Source organism: Mastomys coucha, unplaced genomic scaffold (assembly GCF_008632895.1).
Source record: "Mastomys coucha isolate ucsf_1 unplaced genomic scaffold, UCSF_Mcou_1 pScaffold22, whole genome shotgun sequence".
Taxonomy (NCBI): domain Eukaryota; kingdom Metazoa; phylum Chordata; class Mammalia; order Rodentia; family Muridae; genus Mastomys; species Mastomys coucha.
The window spans coordinates 200,148,409-200,173,519 of NW_022196905.1; the positions used below are offsets into that span (position 1 = coordinate 200,148,409).

The following is a 25,111-nucleotide window of genomic DNA, read 5'->3' on the forward strand; positions in this document are numbered from 1 at the left end:
AGAAAGAAAGAAAGAAAGAAAGAAAGAAAGAAAGAAAGAAAGAAGGAAAGAAAGAAAGAAAGGAGAAAGGTGATTTCTCCTTTTTATAATGGCTGGTGGTTTAAACTAATGAGAAAAGCTAGGCTAGAAAACACAACATTGGGAAACTGCAGCATTTCGAGAGTAATGAATTCCACGAAGCTGACCTGGGAGCTAACTCCAATGATCACCTTCAGCCAGTGGAGCCAGCTCATGGACAAGAGTTATTAGGAAAGAGGAAGGCTTCATGCAAGTAGAGGAAACCAGAGCCCATGTTGTGAAAGCGGAGGATGAGGCAAATCTAATTTTCAAATTTTGCTAGAAGTTTAAATAAAACTTAAAGAATTTAATTCTCTTTACCAATCCCTCAGTCCTACTGGAACTACTATCTCCCCCACAATAGCCTATCCTTGAAGAACCTCTACTCTTACGTCTTAAAACTTTACTTTTGGCTTCATATTGGCTCTTTAGATGACTTCAACGCCTTAATCGTGCATTTCTCCATTTTATCCAGCATCACTGGCCAAATGTTCAAAAGAAATCCACAACCACTCGCAGCTGATCAGGCTCTGCGGCTTCTTCCACTGTGCCACAGGAAAGTACTTCCACCAGCACCATCCCCTACCCAGCACTGACCCAGGAGCAGAAGAAGGAGCTCACCGAATTGCGGCTCCGGGCAATGGCATCCTGACTGCAGGCGAGTCCACTGGAAGCACTGCCAAGCGCCTGCAGTTCATTGGCACCGAGAACACCGAGGAGAACAGGCGCTTCTACCGCCAGCTGCTGCTGAAGGCTGATGACCGTGTGAACCCCTGCATTGGGGCGGGGGGAGGGGGAGGGCGGGGAGTGGTGATCCTCTTCCACAAGACACTGTACCAGAAAGCAGATGATGGATGACCCTTCCCCCAAGTTATCAAGTCCAAGGATGGTGTTGTAGGCATTAAGGTAGATAAGGGTGTGGTGTCCCTGGCAGGAACCAATGGCAAGACTACTACCCAAGGGCTGGATGGGCTGTCTGAACGCTGTGCCCAGTATAAGAAGGATGGAGCTGACTTTGCCAAGTGGCGCTGTGTGCTAAAGATTGGGGAACATAATGGAAAATGCCATGCCATCGCCCCTTGCCATCATGGAAAATGCCAACGTTCCGGCCTGTTATGCCAGCATCTGCCAGCAGAATGGCATTGTACCCATTGTGGAGTCTGAAATTCTCCCGGATGGGGACCATGACTTGAAGCGCTGCCACTATGTAATTGAGAAGGTACTGGCGGCTGTCTACAAGGCTCTGAGTGGCCACCATGTCTATCTGGAAGGCACATTGTTGAAGCCCAACATGGTCACCCCTGGCCATGCTTGCACCCAGAAATTTTCCAGTGAGGAGATTGCCATGGCAACGGTCACAGCGCTTCATTGCACAGTGCCCCCTGCTGTCCCTGGGGTAACTTTCCTGTCTGGAGGGCAGAATGAAGAAGAGGCATCCATCAACCTCAATGCTATCAACAAGTGTCTTGGGCTGAAGCCATGGGCCCTGACTTTCTCCTATGGCCGAGCCCTGCAGGCCTCTGCTCTAAAGGCCTGGGGTGGGAAGAAGGAGAACCTGAAGGCAGCCCAAGAGGAGTACATCAAGCCAGCCCTGGCCAACAGTCTCGCCTGTCAAAGAATGTATACTCCAAGTGGCCAGTTTGGAGCCGCAGCCGGTGAATCTCTGTTCATCTCTAATCATGCCTACTAACCTGAGCTGATCTAAGGCTGCTCTGTCAACACTCCAGGTCCCTGCCTACCCACTTGCTATTGAAGAGGGGTCTTCAGGCTCTTTCCCATCACTCTTGCTGCCCTCCTGTGTGGGGTGTTGTCTGTGAATGCTAAATCTGCCATCCCTTCCAGCCCACTGCCAATAAACGACTATTTAAGCAGGGGGGTGGGAAGAAATCCACAACCTAAGAAATGTGACAAGCTAAGATGATTCTGTCTGCCTTTCACTGCTATCTCCCTATTTTCCCAATTAGCCTCTACACATATGACACCCCCACAGTCCATATCTTAGCCATCTTCCCCTTTCCTCAACCCACAGGTCCTGCTTCCACACTCTCAAACTCATCAAAGAACTCTGTCATCTACTTTACCAGGAAGGTGGAGGCTGACTGATGATCCTTGCATGGGGGGCTTTCTTCCTACACACTTCAGCATTTCTCTCATTTATTCACTTTCTCTACATATTAAAAGCAAACAAAACCATATTAAAATTTGGAAAAGAAAACAAAAGCTCTTTTCCAAATGTAATTCAATTACACACAACTTTGACTCTTGTTACCAACTATCACTAAACAATTGCCTCTTAAGGTGGATTTTCTTTCCTGTGAGGTCATTTGTGATTAAATTTATGTCTTGGATCACACAGATTCAAATAGGGACCCTACAAACTATTTCCTAATACTTATAATTTTGTGTGTTCCCTGTGAGTTGCTTCTATTAATTAGGGTAAAACAAAGGTGACATGGTATATATTATTATATATGTATGATTATGGTACATTTAGTACATAAGATACATATGCTTATATGTATCTTCTATTCTTCCCCTCTAATGGCTTGGAGAAAGCAAGTAGACATATAGAGAAGGCCCATGTGAACATGATCATATGGAAAGAAATGTGAAAATGACCTCTTGCCTCCAGCCACCAAAACTGTGGTCCATGGCATCACATGTGTGCCTTCTACACTTAGGCCATCTCCTGGGAATCATGGTGCTGTGAGCCAAACTTCATGCATAAACTATGTGGGGATAACCAATGTCCTCTTCCCCAGTGTACTTCTCAGTGGGCAGCCAGGACTGACTTCTGTCACATGTCATACACATATCAGAATTCCTGCCCAGTCAAACCTACAGGTGCAGCCTTCCTATACCCCAGCTCACACTGTTGGGAAGCTGCAGAATTACTTCTGTGAACTCAGTAAGCATCCACAAGTGTGAGAAGAAAGTAGATGATGCTATTGTTTCGTGAGTGTGACTGTTCACACGTATGTGCATGTGTGTGCAGGAACAGGGCAGTGAGTGTATGGGTACACACAGAGGTCAGAGGTCAACCTGGAGTATCATTTCTCAGAAGCTCTCTGTTTTTGAGACTCTCTCACTAGCCCAGGGCGCTCTAACTAAAGTACACGGGTAGCCAGCAAGTCCCAGAGCTCTTCCTGACTCTGCCTCCCCAACATTCAAATTAAAGCATGTGCCACCATGTACAGCCCTTTTACATGGGTTCAGGGGGTGGGGGTAGAACTCAGGTCCTTGTATTCATAGCAAATACTTTACCCATTGAGTTGTCTCCCCTGACCAAAGGTGCTGTTGATGGAAAGCACTAAGTTTGGCATTATTTGCTAAGCAGAAATTGATACCTAGAACACTCCACAATAGTTTTCTTCTTTACTTCCTTCATACTTAATAGAATTTATAGGAGGCCACTGTTTTTGACTGAGTTTCTACTATCTGTCCAACAACCAAATCAAACCAAAATGGAGCTACTCATGCTAAATAAATTTTCACATCAACCAAAACTAAGTTTTGTTCATCTGACCTACTGGAAAATCAGGAAGGTAAGAGATAATAGCCAAATCCTCAAATAAATTGGTTTTAGCTGGCATCATTAGGAAACACCCCTTTCTTTTATCTGTAAAAAGAAAAACAACTTTGAAATGACCTGTCCCCTTTCTGTATCTGTTCTCCTCAGCCCCTTTTCCTCTTTAGCTCCAGATGCATCTGTTCAACTCATGGAGCACATGGTTATTCTGTTTAATAGTGAGGTGTTGCCAAATTCCAGAGCCAGAAGGAAAATCCAGTGAAAATCTTCAAATTAAACTGGTTTTAAGTTTGTCTTTTGACACAGGAGATGTTTTCCTGTTGACTTTCTCTAAAAGTTCTGTGGCCCCTTCTGATTTCTCTTTGCATTTTTCTTTCTTGACAGCTCCAAGACACATGATACCAGTGAAACTCTTTCTTGCTTCTTGTTTCTTTTATTTCTAGGGCAGGCTCTAAGAATCAGGGCCTTCAGTATTTATCTCCACACTCCCTTCCTAAACAATCTCTTTCAGGGTCATGGTTTTAAATCTCACCCCTATATAGATAATGGGAAAATCCTTTAAAAGCCAGACATTGTGATTATAAGTTCAAGGACTGGACAGAGGCCAGACAAGGGTTTTAATCCCGGATCTGTTTCTTTCCAGCCATGTGAGGCTGAGAAAGCAGGTTGGCCTCTCTAAGCCTCCATTTCCACCCCCTATAAATCTGGATAATAATACAATCTTTTTCATATGGGTGTCACTTTAACCTGTCACCAAATAAGTACTTGGTTTCAGCATTTTTGCTTTTTGAGAAACTGCACACGTATGAAATTCGATAATAATGCTTGTATAGCTTCAGAAATAAGTCATTTCAGCCAAAAAATGAGTCCTGAGTGCTCTGGCCACTCCAGCTTCTGCCAAGTCACTACCCAACTCAATATTCAAGTCTATTATTCCTTACTGGTTTGCTTTGGGAAGCTTCACACACACACACACACACACACACACACATGAGAGAGAGAGAGAAAGAGAGAGAGAAAGAGACGGGGGGGAAGGGAGAGGGAGAGAGAGAGAGGGCTCCTGGACACATTACTCTGCTGGACACATCTCATCTGCTCCATCCCCAAACTACATGATGGTTCTCAAAGTGAGGCCACTGTTTTAGCAGCATCAGCAGCATCACAGAACCTGTTAGAAATATAACCCTTCAGTCCCAATGCAGACCTTCTAACTCAGCAACTCTGGATCCCAAGCCCAGTAATGGGAATCTTCAGCCTGAAATGTGAGAAACAGTTCTCTCCACTGCATGATATGAACTCCAACTATCAACTGCTCTTTCCTCTTTGCTCCCAGTTTGATTAGTCCCATTATCCTCCCCTACTGCTCATTCTTTCTTAACTCTACCCTACTACCTGTCTTCCAGGTCTGACCAAAGGACAATCCTTTGCCTCTAACAGTGGTATCTCTTATTCTCTCTTTATCCTTCTTGGCTCTGCTCCAACCACGAATCCCCTGAGAAGGAGCTGGCCAATTCCTCCCAAACAAATTCACTTAAAAACCAATTTGCCTAAGACCGTTTTCCAACCCCATCCCCCACTACATCTAATTAGAATAAAACAAATTCATTTAAAGATTAATTTCGTGGACTCAAATCTGCCCATGACTTTGATCGTGACTTCTACTATTCCTTGGGTTTGTCCATGCAGATATTTGCTGGGCTGTTTTCCTAGGGCTCTTGTTTTGTTGTTTAATTTAATTTTTAACTTAACGCTTGAATTGTCTGGATTTGTTTTGGCTTTGGGTGCGAAGTGAAGGTCAAGTTGCCTGCCTGCTTACTGGGCAAAGAGAAAAGCTTCTCATTTACAATTCTAAGTTCAGAGCTCTTTAGCCAATGTATTCCTCTTCAAGCCAAGCAGAAAGATCAAAGACAATAGCCAGGACGCATGAAGAGCTGCATTGTGTCTCCACAAGAGGGTAATTGTCCCGTTTTCTACATATAGCTGGCTTTCTCCAGAAGGCTTAATTTCTTCTCGAATAACTTAAAGGATGCTTATTTGCTAGATTTGAAGCAGAAGTGCCCTCAGTGCTTCTTAACCTTCCTGATACTGCGGCCCTTTAATACAGTTCCTCACATGGTGGTGACCTCAACCATAAAACTATTTTGTTGCTACTTCATAACTGTAATTTTGCTACTGTTATAAATCATAATGTAAATTTCTGATATGCAGGATATCTGACATGCAATAAGCAACTCCTATGAAAGGGTCATTTGATCCCGAAATTGGTCAGGACCCCTCAGTTTGAGAACCACTGCCTTAAACGAATTAACTTGAAAACTCTTAAGTACTATTAATAATATTAGTGTAGTTGGTTTTTAATATCTTCAGGTTCTGAAATTCCTTGATTGAACAAACATACGGAAATGTATCTTAGTTACTTTTTCCATCACTGTGATAAGATGCCATTAACAAAAAGCAGCCTACAGAAGTGAGAGTTCATTTTGGCTTATGATTCCAGACAGAGAGAGACTCTGTAATGGCAAGGAAAGCACAGTAGCAAGACCAGGAAACTGAGAAACCATATCCCAACCCACATAGGGAGCAGAGATAGCAGACGAGAAGTGAGATAATGCTACAAAATCTCAAAGCTCACTGTTAGCATCAGGTCCATCCAGCGACAGCCAGAAGCTGTTTACAGCCAGCTCCCGAATCCAGACAGCATCTCTAGCACTGCTCATCACCTGCATCCCAGCCTGGATAAAAGATGTGTACCCCAGCCATAGCTCCCTTCTTCACTTCTTCCCCCTCACCCTCTCTCAGAGGCACCCCTGTAATAAAGCCTCTTACATGAGACCTGTGCTGGCCCTGGCTTGGTTTGTCCAGGAGTACGCTGGTTCATCTAACACTCACCCCACTCAGGTACACTCCATGCAAGACTCCCCACCCTGAAAGTTCTATAACCTCTCTGTATAGTAGCACCAACTAGGGACCAAAGTATTCCGGCACATGAGCCTATGGGGTTCATATTATTCAAAGCATTTGCACCTCTGAGGGTTTTAGTGCCTGGGGAGTGAAGAGGTTTTTGATGTTCCCCAGATCTGAGGGATGCCAAAAGACTAAGTCTACATCTTCCCTTAGTGTCTCTTTTTGCTTCCTGACTGCCATGATAGTCCTAGGACAGGAGGCAGGAAGAAGGACATAGAGTAGGAAAAGTAACTATCAGGCGAAGGAAAGTACTAGGCCTACACCTTCTACCTACACACAGTGCATTTCAAAAGGCAGGGACTGGACAGTAAGGGAACTATACTTTATTCAACTTTCACAAGTTCATTGCTGGATTTCTTTAATGAAAACCAAATTACCAAGAGGAAAGCATACAAACGTGTTTCATATCTTCATACCAGTTTTATATGATATAAGGCCCTTAAGAAATTAAGATTCAAAGAAGCTTGGAAATCTGTGTACAGGCAGTAATACAGGAATGTGATTGGAGGAGCAGGGGGATGCTTCTTAATGGTACTAAACAGGCACGATGCACAGCAAGAGCTCTTCATTCAGATTCTTCTTGGTCTTTGTGTGACTGTCCTTCCTGCTGAGGGTGGGACTGCACACTTAATCCATAAATGTTCAGAGGAGAAGAAAGGTCGGGGATGACTTTCCCGGGTTCTATGAGCTGTTTCATGGAAGAAGGTCCAGGGGAAACTCAGTAGTCTGTCTTCTGCTGTTCTTTCCATTTCTTCACATGCTGCCCTTTGTGGTAATGCTTTCCACACTCATCAAGAGACAAGGTTCAGATACATTTAGAATGACTATTCCTTTCCAGGCTTATATCCTGAAGATGGCCATATCACATATAAAGAAGGAGAAGGGGGGATGATGATGGGGAGGATGTCCTACAGGCTGGCTCCAGATGAGGTGGGCACTGTGGCTGAGTGAAAGGAGAAAGGCTTCCTAGTTATCCAGACAGAGCCTGAATTGTCTGGCCCAGATACTTTCAGCTCCTATGAAGACAGAGGAGGGTCTTTCATGTCTTGGGATGTAAAAGACCAATGAAATAGAGAAGGGTGGATTTAACCTAGGAGCTGTCATTCAGAGGGGAAAATGTCTGCCAAGGAGTACCCAGAGAGTTTGGTGGAGATACCACTGAAATAAAGACCAATCTCTGGGATTGTAGAGTAGTACTATCATATAGAACTGTCTAGTTACTGTTTTACTGCTATGAAGAGACACCATGACCAAGGCAACTCACAAAAGAAAGTATTTGTTTATTATGAGAATGCTTAGAGTTTCAGTCTTATTACCATCTTGGCAGAAAGCATGGCAGCAGGCAAGCAGGCATGTGGCTTGAGCACTAGCTGAGTGCTTGCATGTTGAAACAATACCCACCAGGCATAGAGAGAAAGAGAGAGAGAGAGAGAGAGAGAGAGAGAGAGAGAGAGAGAGAGAGAGAGAGAGACTAGGTCTGGCAGGGGCTATTGAAACTTCAATGCCCAACCCCAATGACACACCTCCTCTAACAAGTCCACACCTCCTAGCCCTTCCTAAACAGTCCACCAACTAGGAGCCAAATATTCAAACATATGAGCCTATGGGACACATTCCTATTCAAACCACCATAGGAACCAAATGAAACCTAGTGAGACCAAGAAGCAGTAAAACATTCCCTAACTTAGCATTAAGGTCAGCCAAAAGTCCTAGGGTCAGACCAAGAGTTTCTATTGGTATGACTTCTGTACTTCAGCAAATGTCCCAATCCATGTGCTGGCTGATTTGTATTATGAATATGTATATATATATATATATATATATATATATATATATATGTATATATATATATATATACATATTCATACATATAAAATCTTCAAAGATAGGGGTTTTTTCCTTTTTTCTTTTCTTCTTCTTTTGATGGATGGTTGTTTGTTTGAGACAGGTGTTTCTCTGTGTTAAGGTAGACCAGGCTGGCCTCAAACTCACAGAGATCTGCCTGCCTCTACCTCCTAAGTGCTAGGATTAAAGGCATGCACCACCACTGCCCAGCCACCATGAAGGTTTCAGAAGAATGTTCCAGTATACAAATGATCTGTACACCAGAGATATTTGAATCTTTATCTCTTCACAAAAATGACCACCTTTGAATTCCAAAAATACAAGAAAGGTAGCTGAGGGTAAGTTGAGACATCCCATAATTATCTAAGATAATTCTTCCTATCAAAACCAGATCAATGGTCATTTAGTAATTGCCTTAAGTAGCAATGCCTTGGAGAGGGCTTTGGATGCTCCTTTAAGAAGCTCTCAGGAAAGCTCTTCAGTATCTAGTCTGAACCTCTTCAGATAGAAAGGAAATAACTCTTCTCTCCATGTGGCCTCTAACATTCTTCTAATCTCTTTTACCAGGGGTCATCCTGAGAGCAGGCATAGTCAGGGGACATAGTCAAGAGACCCATATTTATTCTGCATGCTTATCATCTACAAGTGAAACCCATTTCCCTTCCCTCCTAAAAGATGACCAGATCCTTAAATAGGAAAGAATATTGTCATAGATCTCCTTTAGTTCCTCGTATTCCTGTTGTCCCTTTCTGAAGCTTCTGGACGGATGTCTGAGAATTCTAAGTATGTACAGGGTGAGCAGACTCTAATCCAGTCACTTATGGGCTCTCTAAAGGCACCATCTATTCAAAACAAACACTTGTGTCAGCTCCCTTCCTCTGCCCATGCCCATCCTGGGCACAGGAAGATCCTTTTGGTCTTTGCAGAGCTTCTGATTCCATGTGTCCCAGACCATCATACCTCTTCATGAAACTTATCCCAGAGCTTGATTGCATTATATGCTGGTCATTTCCTTCATTAAAATTGTGTTGCATTTATTCAGTGCTAGGCATCTCTCCTTTTGTTAACTTGTGGGTGTATCTCCTTGCTCCCACCAGGCAAAACATTCTGAGAACTCAGCGACTTATTAATTATTCTAACAGCACCCAACACATGCCTTCTGATACACATCAAGGCCACAAGACTTGCATGTTGACTGTTTTGTCTAAAGCAAGTGTTCATTCATGTATACATCTCTATCCACTTCCCATCTCACTTAAGGAGATGTGTCACTACTCCCTCCAAACCAGAGAGGATTAGTTAGTTTTCCTATTTCAGGGCACCTAATGTATTATATTTACTTAGAAGAAGTTAAACAGTACCAACGTAAGGCACACTACAATCCAAGTAGTTTAGGAGGCTGAGGCAAGAGAAAAAACATTGAAGTCAGTCTGGAATAACTAAAAAGAAATAATAACTTTAAAAATCTCATTTCAGAAAAGAAAACAACAACAACAAAACCCAAACTCAGAGCTGGAAAGCTGACCCTGATGGTAGCATTGACTGGAGCAGTGCTGGAAAACTGACCCTGATGGTAGCATTGACTGGAGCAGTACGAGAGAGCTGACCCTGATGGTAGCATTGACTGGAGCAGAGCTGGAGAGCTGACCCTGATGGTAGCATTGACTGGAGCAGAGCTGGAGAGCTGATCCTAATGGTAGCATTGACTGAAGCAGTGCTGGAGAGCTGACCCTGATGGTAGCATTGACTGGAGCAGTGCTGGAGAGCTGACCCTGATGGTAATATTGACTGGAGCAGTGCTGGAGAGCTTGCCTTGGTGGTGGGGATCCAGAAAGCTGGGGTGCTGACCAGCTCAACTATCACCCAGGCCCAGATTCAGTCCTCTGAGTTGACCCACCCCAAAAATCTACCTCATCTGTGAACTGTTGGAGTGCATGAAAGGGTAGGTAGGCCCTGCTAATCCAAAACTGGAAGATCTCCATGACACAGGACAACAAAAGTAGGAGTCCCAGTAAGGATCCAATATTGATGTTGTCACAGAAGCCAGAGACCTCAAACCAGATCAATGATTCATTGCAATGAACATCTGCAAGTGAAGATGTGTGGACAGAGGGTATTCTGTGGGACACATGGTGACACAGTACAGATTAAATGATGAGTATATGATGACACAGTACAGATTAAACAAAGCATTTCTATGCTTTGTTTTGTTTATTATTTTTTTTGTTTCTATGTTTTTATTTCTTTGGGGAGAGGGAGTTACAAGGGTCAAGGGTGAGCATGAGGGGATGTAGAGATGAGTGGGATTGGAGTGCGTGTGAAACTCAATTAAAAAAAAAAAACCCAGAAACTATTCTTCCCATTGGGGAACTATTGGAGAAAGCCAGCACTGTCATGTATTGAGTCCTAGGGATACAGCCATGAACAGACTTGGATCCTCCTTTAAAAAGGAGCTGAGAAGTATATCAGCAAACAGCCGAGATTATTTCAGTCAGTTTTGGAAACCAGGCTCATTTTCTTTTTCCTGCATGGCTGTGTAAACTGGCTGATCATCGTTTCTGAAGTTACTTTACCATCTAGCTATCTGGAGGAAAAGCTGTAGGATTTAAATTCTCAAGGGCAATGACAAAATAAGAGTCCCACACTCTACCTTAAATGACACCAACTCCATCGTATACCATAGATAATAATGAAATGCTGATTGTAGTAAGGCCAAAAGAATATGATGCTAAACCCCAAGATTTTTATTTTGTAAATTTTATTTGTATTGTGTTGTCTTTCCACATGTATATGTGTGGATCCAGAGGCTTGCCTGCTGGCCTGACCTATCACTCTGCCTTCGTTCCATTGACACAGGGTCTCTTACTGAACCAAAAGTTAAGCTGGAATCTCTGTTCCCCACAGTTGGAGTTAAACCCAGGGTGTCTGGCTACACTCAGCTTTTGACATGCATGCTGAGGATTTGAACTTAGGTCCTCATGCACAGCTCTTAGCACTCTTACTTGCTGAGCCATCACTCTAGCAAGAGGCAACATTTTTATATATCGATCATAGCCATTATAATTTTTTTCTATTTTTGTACATTAGATACTGTAAGAAGAAGCTGAGAAGCATTCTTGCCAAACAACTGTCTCTTGAGGGTTGTTTCAGTATTTACCACTCCTTAAGCCCGTGGTCTTGGGAGCGTCCAGTAACGAACTTTTTTTTTTAAAGTTAGAACCTCCAAGGTGATCTTAATCTGTTGTCTTGTGCTACTAAATATCTTTTCATGGAGTGATATTATTCATGGTAAAAGGAAGAAGGGCACAGGTATCCTATTTAGACCAGAGCCAAAAAGGTTGACTTAGGGAATATAACAGAAGAAAGAGCAGAAAAAAAATATGAAAGAGCTGGACAATGCACTACAGTGTCTTCTAGACAAGGCAGTTACGTTCATGAGCTCACAACACTTGCACAAGACCTGCCTAGGATTGGACCTTTCAACACTCCATCTTGGAAGAGGCAGGGCTTATGAGGCCCATCCTCCTTGGGGAGCCTGAGAGTTAAAGTTGGTGCAGAGGAGGAGCTGCTTTCTTCAGTGCTATAGTTGCTGGTCAGTAGTCCATGCTCTTTTAAATAACCTCCCATTCATGCTCATGCCAACAGCCTTAATTCAACCCCATGAGACACACATATAAGGACAACATGAAAGTGGAGAGGAGAAGTGTTGGGAAGTCTCAGTGGGAAAGAGAGGGTGAAAGGGGTGGAGACAACCTGCATTATACACAGGTGAGAAAGAAGCTGTCAAACATAAATGGTTTTCAAAAGTGCTTTATTGGATGTTTTCCTTTGTATAAATAATGACCTTGAGAACCTCATTGGAAGATGCATCTCCTTTGAATATTATCTAAAATTATCGAAAATCTATCTAATAATACTTAGTTCCTGGTTTCACTTTATAATAAAGATATTACTTTCCTATAAAGTTGCAGTATTTTCATTTCTATATATTGAAAGAAACAGCCACCAGAAAATCAAAGAAGGAAGCTAGAGAGATGGCTCAGCAGTGAAGAGTGCTTACTGCTCTTGCAGAGAACTCAAGATTCTCAGGACCCACATCAGGCAGCACATAATCACCCATATTGAATTCCTGCTCCAGATGTGTAAGTTCTCAGGCAGATACATACACACACAAATAAATGAAAGAAACAATTCTTTTTTTAAGACAGGAATCCCTAAACTGTGTCTATAGTAGAATGATTTGTAAAATAACTTTAAGATCATTTCGTGAATTTTAAATCCCCTAAGAGCTAATTCCAGTTCCAAAGAAAGATTAACAACAACAAAAATCCCATAGCTATCATTTTTAGCTCTACTAAACCCTTTGTAAACACAACAATTCACTCATTAACACATTTAATATATCAGATGAAGAAATGAGCTGTCAAACCACATACTCACAGTAAGATTTTTATAATTGAAAGTTATTGGGAGTTGGTAGGCATTGGCATGGAACCCTTACAGGATTCTAAAACTTACATACAAGCATGCAAGCCTTTTTTCTCCTGCAACACTTTTTAATAGTTACCCAAAGCAAAATAATCTCATTTAAAATAAATTGGAATTAGCTTTCACTATATTAGCAAAGATTTAGGAGCTAAGGCTGAAAAGGGAGGAGAGTAGGCAAGACTCTTCAGTCCGTGGGAAACAAGATAGAATTTAAGTTGTCCCCAGATTCAGAGGCCTCCCTTAGTGAGAGAGTGCTTCCTGTTGATTTGTTGCTATTTCCTCCCATCGGCCCTGGTGCAGCTGAAGGAACCAAGGAGTTCCTGTTAGAAGTCCTGAACAAAATAAATCAGGCATGAACCCTAGAGTTGTAGGACACTGTCTTTTTGCTTGGCCCGGTTTATCTACTTGACCTGAGCAGAGCAGGGCTTTCTTTATGGGTGGAAAGGTGATGTTCCAACTTGACACCAAAGGTTCAGAGTGAAGATTTAAGGAAATTACAAGATTGTTAAAGCCTAGGTAAAACACTAAGGCCTAGATGTAATGTTGAGGCCAAGGTAACATGTTAAAAGGTATAGGTAACTGTTATCTGGCTAGCGTGACATTTTGTATTGTTATTAAATTATGAGGAAACGTTCTCATAAGTTGTTTCTGATGTTACTAGGAAACTTACTCATGCCCAAGCTGATTAAACATTCTGTTATGTTCTATGCCCTTGAAAACCAACCCTGCTAAGAGTCAGTAGAATGGCTTTGAATAGTTATCCACAATAAGCTTGGACCTGAATCAACCACCCAGAACCACTCTCTGCACCTGTATATAAGCTTTTATGCTATGGGCTGGCCCTGAGATAGACCCCAATATAGGAGAGTAACCCGCACCAATACAATCAACTCTTTAGAATACGACTTCTGTTTTGAGTAAGGGTCAAATAAAGTTTAAGTTCCTAAGACCTCCATGGGAGCTGACATCCTACTTGGCAAAAAGGAGACATGTATGTGGGTAACTGACATCCTGGTTGGCAAGTTAAGACATGAGTATTAGACAAGGGAAGTCCTCTGTCCCAGTTGAATACCAACCAATGGGAGCAAGATTAGTGTAGAACAAAGACAAGTTCCTAAGGAAATCCCCTATCCCTATATCCTGATTGGCACAAATGTTTGTAGATCTCAGGCTTAAAAAGCCCTATAGGATCTTGACTCAAGTCTCAGGATTCAGCTCCCAAATCTGAACCATGGCCCTGATTGATCAGTCCTGGGGCCTATTCTCAATAAGCTATCCCTGTCTGACTGAGGCTGGTGTTCATGTGGTTTGTGAGGTGACTCTGGACCCCAATAGACATGACATCAAACCAGACTAAATCTAAATGACCTTTCCCTGTGGGTTTGAGGTTTCTCCTTTCTCAGTCACTGATTTAAATACTTGATATTGTATTCGGTACTGCTCTTAAGCATAATATTTTCCTCTAGGATTCAAACTGGAGGAACTCAGTAAGTCGAAGTTTTAGGTGTTGATCCAAGAAGATTCCCCTTTTCACCAAGTCTTCCTTTTTTTTTTAAATCTTTTTTATTTTTATTTTTTAAGTTTTATTGCATTATAATGAGAAAAGTTACATGATTTCAATTTATCTGAATTTGTTAACATTTAAAAACATATTTTAAGTAAATAGAATTAAATCATATTCTTGTTTTCCTTTTGTACCCCAACTCCTCCCAGAGATGCCCCCTTCAATACCTACAATATCTTTTTTTCTCATATTCTTTAAAATTTATAAAATATTATAAAAATAAAAATGAGTATTATAAAAGTTGTTTGATATAAAACAACAATCAATTTAACAGTGTTACGTAGATGCTTCTCTATGGCAATAGTGAAAATACATACATTTTTCTCAACATAAATTTTAAATAACTCCAAACGTATTAGCTGTATATTTCAAAATAATACATCACTAATAATATTTTCTTAAATGAACATAAGTATATAAAGCCTTTTTGTTTGTTTGTTTGTTTTATATTTAGTAGAGCTTAAAATCTTGGCTCTTACTGTGGTAACTTGATACAAGAGTTACAAACATCAAGCAAAGCATTCAGTCTTACTCTTTTTGTTCTCTTACAAACCCCCTCCCAATTTAATTGTCTACATTTCTTTTGGGTATATAAATACTTTTAAAATATGAAAGCTGTTCTGAAAATCATAATATAGAGTAAAAACATGAAATAAACAATACTACTAATAGAGAAGCTGAGATAGGAGAAACAAGATCTCAAGACCATTATATTGTACAGAGCAAAACACTGTCATGAACAAACAAGTTGAAAGTATATACGGATTGTATAATATTGGACCTATTTCTCCAATTACCAAATTAGAGAGACCATTGGATGACAGTCAACGAATTTCTAATTCCTCATATTTTTGGATTTCAATCAATTAGGATATGTTGGTAATATTAATTTTCATATTAAGATATTAAGAAAAGGTAATTCATTTCCTGTTGTTTTTGTTGTAAGAGGTTGAATTAGGTTTGTGTGGATTTGTTGAAAGATTACTTTCTTGCTTCTTCTAGGGTGTAGTTTTGCTCCTTATGTTGATGTTTTCCATCTATTATCCTTTGTAGGGCTGGATTTGTGGAAAGATATTGTTTAAATTTTGTTTTGTCATGGAATATCTTGTACTCTCCATCTATGGTAATTGAGAGTTTTGCTGGGTATAGTAGTCTGGGCTGGCATTTGTGTTCTTGTAGGGTCTGTATGACATCTGCCCAGGATCTTCTAGCTTTCATAGTCTCTGGTGAGAAGTCTGCCATAATTCTGATAGGCCTGCCTTTATATGTTACTTGACCTTTTTCTCTTACTGCTTTTAAAATTTTGTTTAGTGTATTTGGTGTTTTTATTATTATGTGACAGGAGGAATTTCTTTTCTGGTCCAGTCTATTTGGAGTTCTATAGTCTTCTTGTATGTTCATGGGTATCTCTTTCTTTAGGTTAGGGTAGTTTTCTTCTATAATTTTGTTGAAAATATTTATTGGCCCATTACCTTGGGAGTCTTCACTCTCTTCTTTACCTATCATCCTTAGGTTTGGTCTTCTCATTGCATCCTGGATTTTCTGGATGTTTTGGGTCAGGACCTTTTTGCTTTTTGCATTTTCGTTGTTGTGTCAATGTTTTCTATGGTGTCTTCTGTCCCTGAGATTCTCTCTTCTATCTCTTGTATTCTATTGGTGATGCTTGCATCAATGGCTCCTGATTTCTTTCCTAGGTTTTCTATCTCCAGGGCGGTTTCTCTTTCTGATTTCTTTATTGTTTTTATTTCCATCCTTGGATTCTGGATGGTTTTGCTCATTTCCTTCACCTGTTTGATTGTGTTTTCCTGTAGTTATTTAAGGGGTTTTTGTGTTTCCTTTTTAAGAGCTTCTAACTGTTTACCTGTTTTCTTCTGTATTTCTTTGAGGGTGCTATTTATGTCTTTCTTAAAGTCCTGTATCATCATCATGAAAAGTGATTTTATATCTGAATCTTGCTTTTCCGGTGTGATAGTGTGTCTAGGACCTGCTATGGTGGGAGAATTGGGTTCTGATGATGTCAAGTAACCTTTGTGTTGTTTATTTTCTTACTCTTGCCTGCCCTCTTCCCCCCTCCTCTCCCTCATCCCCACCCCACCCCCGCCATCTGGTTATCTCTAGTGCTACCTGTCCTTGCTAAATTTGACTGGAGCCTGTCCTTCCTGTGATCCTGATTGTGTCAGAACTCCTCAGAGTCAAGCTATCTCTGTGATCCTGTGATTCTGGGATCCTGTGACCCTGGGCTTGTTAGAGCTCCTGGGAATGGAGCTTCCTCTAGGTGTTTGGGGAGTGACTGTGGAGGAGTTTGTACCCAAGGTCTGCTCAGGGCACCAGCTCAGACAGACCAGAAGAAACCTGAGCCACTCTCCTGGTGGAGTTCCTGTGTGCCTAGTCCTGCTGGTCCCAGTTACTCCTGGTGTTGGGACAGATGTTGTGTCCTCCTCACTCCTGATCCTGGGTGTGTTAGAGTGCCTGGGAGTGGCAAGCTTTCCTTTTGAAGTGCTTCTCTTCATATCCAAGTGAAAATTTTCAGAGACAGTATCTGAGGCCCTGTGTAACTTTCAAATTAAAACCTAATTCAACAAAGGAAGGAAAAGAAGAGACTAAGGCTTTTCCATGTTTAAGACCATTTTAAGTTTATAACTCAACTGCACAGAAAAAAGTAATCATCGTATCGGTTCTTTTCTTGTTGTGTAACAGAATACCTGACAGAAATAGCTGAAGGAAGCACTGATTTTGGTGCCAGCCCATCATGAAAGGGAAAGTCTGTTGAGAGAGGAGCTCTTGCTGTGGCAGTCGTGTTGGGCTGCATTGTGTGAAGTTGTGTCTCTGCAAATTCGATTGTTAATTCTGCACCAGCAGAGAGGCAAATGCTGGCGGGATCTTGGTATTGTTATTTCTATGGACACCAGCTATCTTACAGTTTTGTAAATAACCATGCTTCCTCACTAGCTGAGAAGCAATCTAGAATTGTACCAGATTGGCAGTAATGAAGATCTGACAGCCAATAGCTGGGCAGGAAGTGGAGAGCAGAACTCCAGACAGAGAAAGGGAGAATACATGTGTGTGTGTGTGTGTGTGTGTATACATATATATATACATATGTATGTACACACACGCATATATATACATATATACACACGTACACACACATTATATATATATATATATATATATATATATATATATATATATATATATATTCTTATATATAAGAAATGAGTCTCAGGAGATTCACCAGCAGACATGGAGGTGAATGATGGGACCAGAGTGGAGCAGAGAGGTCGAGCTAGCCATGTGGTAGGATGTAGTGCCAGGATTAGTCAGTTTAAGGTAGATAGCTGGCTGGGAGACTGCTCTAGCTAAAGACCTAAGCTTTAAAAATATTAAAAATCCTCTGAGTCATTATTTACATTGACAGTGGATCCAATAAAGTCCTGCTGTACAGTAGAAGCAGGAGGCAGTTGCTCACATTGCACCCATGGTTCAAAAGCCAAAGAAAATTAATTTTGATGTTCAGCCCACTTCCACCTTTCTATTTAGTCTGAGAGTCTAGCTCATGGAATAATGTCATCAACTTTCAGGGTGTGTATTTCCAAATGCCCTCAGATACACAGAGGCACGTCTCCAGATGATTCTGAATCTTTTCAAGATGCCAATCAAGATTAATATCACAAGCATAGAACAAAAAAACAAAGAAATGCTCACCTTATCTGTTGTTTTGGGGTTATTTATTTGAGACAGAGTTTTACAATGTAGTCAGGACTTCTATCAGATTCACTGTGCTGATCAGGCTGCCCTCTTTTCACCTTAGCTTCATAAATGATAGGGTTGTAAGTGTGCTTTGGGGATGCTGCGGAGATGGCTCAGTGGTTAAGGGCACTGGCCTCTCTTCCAGAAGACCCAAGTCCAATTTCAAGTGAGGGATCCTGAGGGGTTTTCCAGTCCCACACCTTCCTTACAGCTTCCCCCTCCCACCTAGAGTCAAGACTAGACCAAGTTCCATTCTCCACCCACAGGAACATTCTTGAGTAAAATATTCTCAGGATGTACTGACTGATAGTTACCTGACCCTCTGGAAAATCCCTGGTAGAATTCAAATGCGTGTCATGCTTGCTAGCCAATAGACTTAAAGGTCAACATGCTTAGCCAATAAGTTTGAACTGTAACCTTAGTGATGTAACCTGTGCCCCTAAAAAGTATAAAAACTGCTTGTAATAGCCATTCAGAGTCACTTTCTTAGAAACTCACCTTGAGGGACTAATTGAAAATAAACCTCTTGCTTTTGCATCAATCTATGTCTTGGTGTCTCACTCAGGGGCATCTTGAAGTAAGTACCATGGACCAAGGGTCAGGGTCTTACACTAGCATCTACATGGCAACTTACAACTCTCTGCAACTCCAGTTCTAGAGAATCTGCCATCCTCACACAGCCTTGAAGGCAGAACACCAATGCACATAGAAATAATATGTATGTATGTATGCGTGTATGTATGTATACACACATGTGTGTGTGTGTGTGTGTGTGTGTGTGTGTTGCAGTTATCATACTTTTCACCCTCTCCAACGAAAGTAACTTCTTTAAAGGCCAGTCTTATCTACCAGGTGCTCCTGGTGTGTTTTTTTCAATGTAATGTATGTGGAAGGGTCATTATGCAGAGGCACCCACTCAGCACCACAGCCATTCATCACAGCTGAGTACTTGCTGGTGATAATGGGCCACTGGAGGGAAGCATATGGTTATTTCCAGTTCAGTATGGAAGAAAGATGTAGAAAAGTTTGTTCCTGGCTTTGATGGAGCATAGGGCTAAGCATCATCATTCAAGAAATGCAGCCACAAGTTTTTTAGTTACCCCAGAGGAATAGCAACCAAACACAAAAGACCAACTATAACACACACACACACACACACACACAATAAAATCCTTAGTATTTACTCTATAAATATTAACTACATGCTCTACTTGTAAAAAATGCTCTACCATTACACAGAGATTTTTTTTTTCATCCATTTCCCACTCTGGCCTGAGGCAGGAAAAATCGTAATTATCTATCTTCTACATGGTACAAGCAAGGTTGAAAGACCCAAGGTCATAAAGCTAGCTGATGAGTGGCAAGAGCCTGCACCTACTTCTGGAGTCTTCTCGCTGTGTTAAAAACATGCCCTCCTTCAAATGTAATGCCAAGGTCTTTGTGTTGCTGTTTCCAGGAACCATGATGAGCCATAAACAGCCCAGTCATCTCAGATCCTGTGACGCACATTGCTCAAAAGGCCAGTCCCAGTTGGTGGTTCGATCTATAAATGTGAACTAGACTTTCTATTTAATTGGCTTATGTCGAGATCAAAGCCATGATTTTGATGGCATGAGCACCACATTCTGCCAGGATATTTTATCTAGATTGGGAAAATAGCTTTATAGGCATTTATCTGTGTTCTGGCTTTGATAGAAAATTTCATTTGTTTCTGTGGGTGGAATGGGTAGATAGTACTTGGCATAGAACCTGTGGCCTTATGCGTGCGAGACATATACTTTACAACTATTTGAGAGAAACAAAGCTATAATCTCTGACCAGAATGAGAAAGATGACATTTCAATTATGACAGCAATTACTAAACATTTGTTGTATACTCTTGATACCAGACTCTAAATAATATTATACCCTCTTTGCTGGCATCCATATCAACCAAAGAAGTATTTTGCAGCCTTTCTATCTGTTTTGGTAGTCTTTAAGAGCAAGAGCCATTGACTTCAAGTGTTCATAAGGGTGTGTGTTACTTAATGGAAAGGGGATGGGCAATAATGTCCCTGACTGAGAGCAAAGATTTATATCCCTAGAAAACACATTATAGTTGCTGGTGTTGTATATCACCTATTATTTTTGTATATCTGTGTTATATATAAGATGTATTACATATAGCATATGTGTGTGTATGTGTGTGTTTGTGTCTTTGTGCACAAGCACACACATGTGCACATATGCAGGTGGAGGTGAGAGGTCAATTGATGTTTTTCTTTATGTTGATTTTTTTTTAAGACAGAGTCTCTCACTGAACCTGGAACTCACTGAACCTGGGCTTCAGGGATCAACCTGTCCGTCCTCTCTCCTCCACCCAGTGCTGGGATCACAGATGTGTGCCTCCATTCATGCTTTTTGTGGGTAGTGGAGATCTGAGCTCAGGTCCTCATGCTTGTGTGGAAGATACTTTACAGTCTGAGCCATCTCTCTAGCCCCTGTATGTCAGTTTAGCTTAAAATACTGATCTTTGTTTTTCTCCTGTAGGATTTATTTGATCTGCCTAGTCTTCTCTCATACTAAAGATGACCACGAGGGAGAAGACGCATAGATCCAGATATACCCTTAAAATAGGATCCCTCAGATTCATCTTGTTCATTTTTTAAGGAGGTAGTATCCTGGGTTTAACCATCTCAGGAATGAGTTCCAACTTGCTGGCAGGACCAAAATTGAGTTCACATTCTCAGGCCCTGGCACCCAACTCCTCTCCTGTTTCTTCAGATGTTCGTGTTTGTCTGTTAACCAGTAAAGGATGTAAAGAAGGAAGATGCTGTTATCCATTACCTAACCTAAGAAACACAAGTCTTATAATGTGCTGCTGTCTTGACTTAATTGACTATGTGCAGCTCACCCACTCCTTTGTTCCCTTATCATTCTAAAATTCAGAGTCCAGGAGGGGACCTGACTGTAAAAGCTGACTCGAGGACCCTGAAATCAGGTGACCCAGATAAGGCCCAGTCACCAGCATTAACTTCCTTGCTGAACCCCTTGTGTCAAAATATAATTGGTCAATGCAACAGCCCTCCCCACCCCCTTGCTTTGTGTTCCCATCCTATAAAACTGTTGTACAATCTTGATCCTAATGAGGACAGTGATGCTTAAGCAGTGCCCAAGCCACTTCTACACCAAGTTTGACAACTGTCATCAGCCTTGCATCTCCTCCCAAGGATACCATGTTCACATCAAAATTCTGAAAGGGTGTGGTGCTTTAACATGCTTTCTAACAGCTTCACTATGCCAGTTTTCTTACTTCCCTGAGAGCCTGGAAGGTTTCTCTCCCGTAGCTGTGTGTGAGGTGGGAGGTGACCAGGGACTGAATCCAGAGTCTTCTGCTTGCTGGACAAGTATTGTCTTTGTCAGCTGGGTGGTGGCGCACGCCTTTAATCCCAGCACTTGAGAGGCAGAGGCAGGTGGATTTCTGAGTTCGAGGTCAGCCTGGTTTACAGAGTGAGTTCCAGGACAGCCAGGGCTACACAGAGAAACCCTGTCTTGAAAAAAAAAATTATTGTCTTTGTCGTTGATTTAAAACAAATAGATGAAGAGAACAACTCAACCAAATGACCTTGCAAAATAAAACCTGTGTCAGTTCCCCAAGATGCAGCTGCTTAATCCCTGGGGGTATCCAGCATCTCCAATGTTATAGGGAAGAGTCCATTAGTTCCTAGTCCATTTTCTGTAAATGTTGACAGATCAGTCAGCCATAAACTGAAAGGAAGCACAAGAACCTCTCTCGCCAAGGCAAAACAGAAATAAACATATTTAATATTTTATATTATACACTATATAATATATAAAAGTATATAAGCATATAAAATATATATACTACATATAAGTATATGTTTACATACTTATATATTTCTATTTATTATTTTTTCTATTTCTATATTCACTATATATTTATATACTTATAATATATATAGAATACATACTATTAAATATTTATATATATACCACATATTTTTCTATTTACTATATAAATATATGTATTTGATATATATCAAAATTTAAACTTTTTCACAACATTTCTCTTGAGTTCTATACTTTCCTGACAATACTTGAGACTACCTTACTCACTTTTCTCTTGCTGGTCATTGTTTCCTCTCCTTCTCTCTTCTCCCCCCATCTCCCTTTTTTCCTCTCTCCTTCTGTTATTCCCACGTCCTCTCTCCCTTCCCCCTTTCCCCTCCTCTCTCTCTCTTTTAAATCTCAAAACAGACCAGCTAATCTCCCTGTCTCAGGCTCTCAGGACTATTACAGAACATGGAGACCATGGCACAGGAAGCATGAGAACGAGGGGAAATGGAGAAGAGGGAATGCTTACAGTTCTACTACACTTTCACAACAGTTACTGACATTGATGCCCATTTCCTTTTAAGTATTATTACACAACCACTTGTTTTTATTTTTCATATAGGTAACCTCACAATAGGTGTGCAACTATGCATTGTTTTTCTTTAAAAACCACATTCTTTTACCAGGCCATGGTGCCTGCCTTTTATCCCAGAATTAGGGAGGCAGAAGCAGGCAGATCTCTGAGTCTCAGACTAACCTGGTATACAAAGTAAGTTCCAGGACAAACAGAGAAACTATGCCTTGAAGGCAAAACATCATGTTTTTACGTTTGTCAACACAGAACTCAAAATCTGAATAGAGCACCCTTTTCTCCTCACATTGCTGTGTAAGCTTCCCTGTTGGCTATGGCACCAAAAGGCACTCTTTCCCTTTAAAAGTGGCATCTGGCTAGGGAAGCATGGTCAAGTTTATTGATGCCAAAGCCATTAAAGAAGTTTTTCATGGAGATGGGAAGGGATTTTCCGCCCATAGGAAAACCTTATAGAAGCTGGTCATGATCCAAAGAAAGCACATCCACTTCTAAGCCAGCACAACGTTGGCCATAGACTATGTAAAGATTCATTCAGATTCCCTCCGAGGTACTCCAAACCCCGTGACTTCCTAAGGGTGCACATGGACTACAATCCTCAAATTAAGAAATTTAAAATAATTCAGTAGCTATGAATTTGAATCTAAAGCACAATAGTCTATTTCCTCACTTCAAAAGCTTATATAATTCAAGGGTTTTTTTGGGTGAGGGGAGCAGCAAATAAAAGAACTCCCTTATGGCTAGTTTTAGGGAGACAGTGAAGAGAATGGAGAGTTCAGAGACTATACTGAAGTAAACTATGCAGCTCAAGGAGGAGTAACTACAGTTCGGGTCCCCTCTTTTAAAAGTTCTATTAATATAACTGTGTTAGAGTTTCTGTTGCTGTAAAGAGACACCATGACCACAACAACACTTATAAAGGAAAACATTTGATTGGGCCTGGATTACAGCTCAGAGATTAGTCCATTACCGTGGTGGAAGCACAGCTGCATTTTGCAGACATGGTTCTGGGGAAGGAGCTGAGAGTTCAATGTCTAGATCCACAGGCAGCAGGAATGAATGCCGCACTAGACCTATCTTGAGTATCTGAGACCTCAAAGCCCACCCCCCACTTCCTCCAACAAAGCCACACCTACTCCAACAAGGCCACACCTACTCCAACAAAGACACACCTACTCCAACAAGGCCACACCTCCTCACAATGCCACTCCATTTGGGCTAGGTATTCAATCACCTGAGCCTATGGGGGCCATTCCTATTCAAACCACAAAAATAACTCAATTCTAAAGACTCCCACATGCTGTGCCTTTCAGGTGCAAAGGTCAATCCACAATGAACAATTGATTCAGTTAAATTAGGTCACGTGTATTTTATTAACCAATTTAGACAAGGGCCATTTTACAAGGATCAGCCTTGGATGCCAGGCGTTCCTTGGTACAAGCTAGGCAGTTACTCCCCCACCACCAACAACAATCCATCATCTGCTATCCAGCCTTACAAGACAGTTCTGCCTTCCTATGAGCTCACATCTTATAAAGGGCTCTTTTTACTGTGTCCTAAGGTAAATGTAAATATGACAGTATGGGATGAGGATGAGGCCTTGTTTTAAAGAACAGAGAGCCTCGTTCTAGTACACACACTGGTTAAGAGGAGTTTAAGCACGTCAGAGTTCCAAAAGAAGCAGTTCTTCATATTTAAATGCCAGCTTGAATCATGTCTGACCAGTAGAACCGTCATCCACTTCCTGGCAGCCACAATGTTCAGAGTTCTGACAGCATCTAGTGACTGTGCCTTAAGGGTGTATACATCACACCCAGCATCTTCCAGCATGTTCTTAAGATACAGAATCTAGGACAGGCACAGTGTACAGTGCAGTCTCACCAATTAAATCCCCCCCAAGAACCATCTACAAGTACAATCCTTACCCCAAACTCTGCAGGACCATTTGTTCCCTGAGACCCAATACTACAATAAGGTGGTGTGCTAGTCTCTACAATCTATAATCACTGTTATTGGACCAAATGATACTGGGGTAGTCAGTTTTCTGAGGCTGTGGCAAAATACTAAAACATCTTCACCTGATAAAGAGCAAAGGTTTGTTTGGGCTCATGGTTTCAGAGGTTTTAGTCCAGGATTGGTGGGCTTTGTTGCTTTGGAGATTGTGGTGAGGCAGAGCATTAAAACCGAAGCATGATCTCATTGCCACCAGCATGCAAAGAGGAGGGAGAGTTAGGGGTCAATGTATCCCCACTCAAGGGCATGCTTCCAATAGCCCCACTTTCTCACACTAGGACCTACCTCTTAGTGACCTGACAACCTGTAAATATCACCATAAGCTATGGACTTTAACATACAGCATGGCCATTTGGAGGAGGCTCTAAATCTACACAGCTATGTAATACCTACTTAATTTTTAAAATTAAGTTCGCATATATGTTATGACTAAGAAAGAGTTTTTCAAGTTCACAATCGTATTATATAAACATCTATC

General features: G+C 41.3%; 1 pseudogene; it reads left to right on the forward strand.

The window, feature by feature from the left end:
- Window positions 1-1,747, forward strand: part of LOC116104809 — a 2,163-nt pseudogene extending 416 nt beyond the window's left edge.
- The last annotated feature ends 23,364 nt before the right edge of the window (window positions 1,748-25,111 follow it).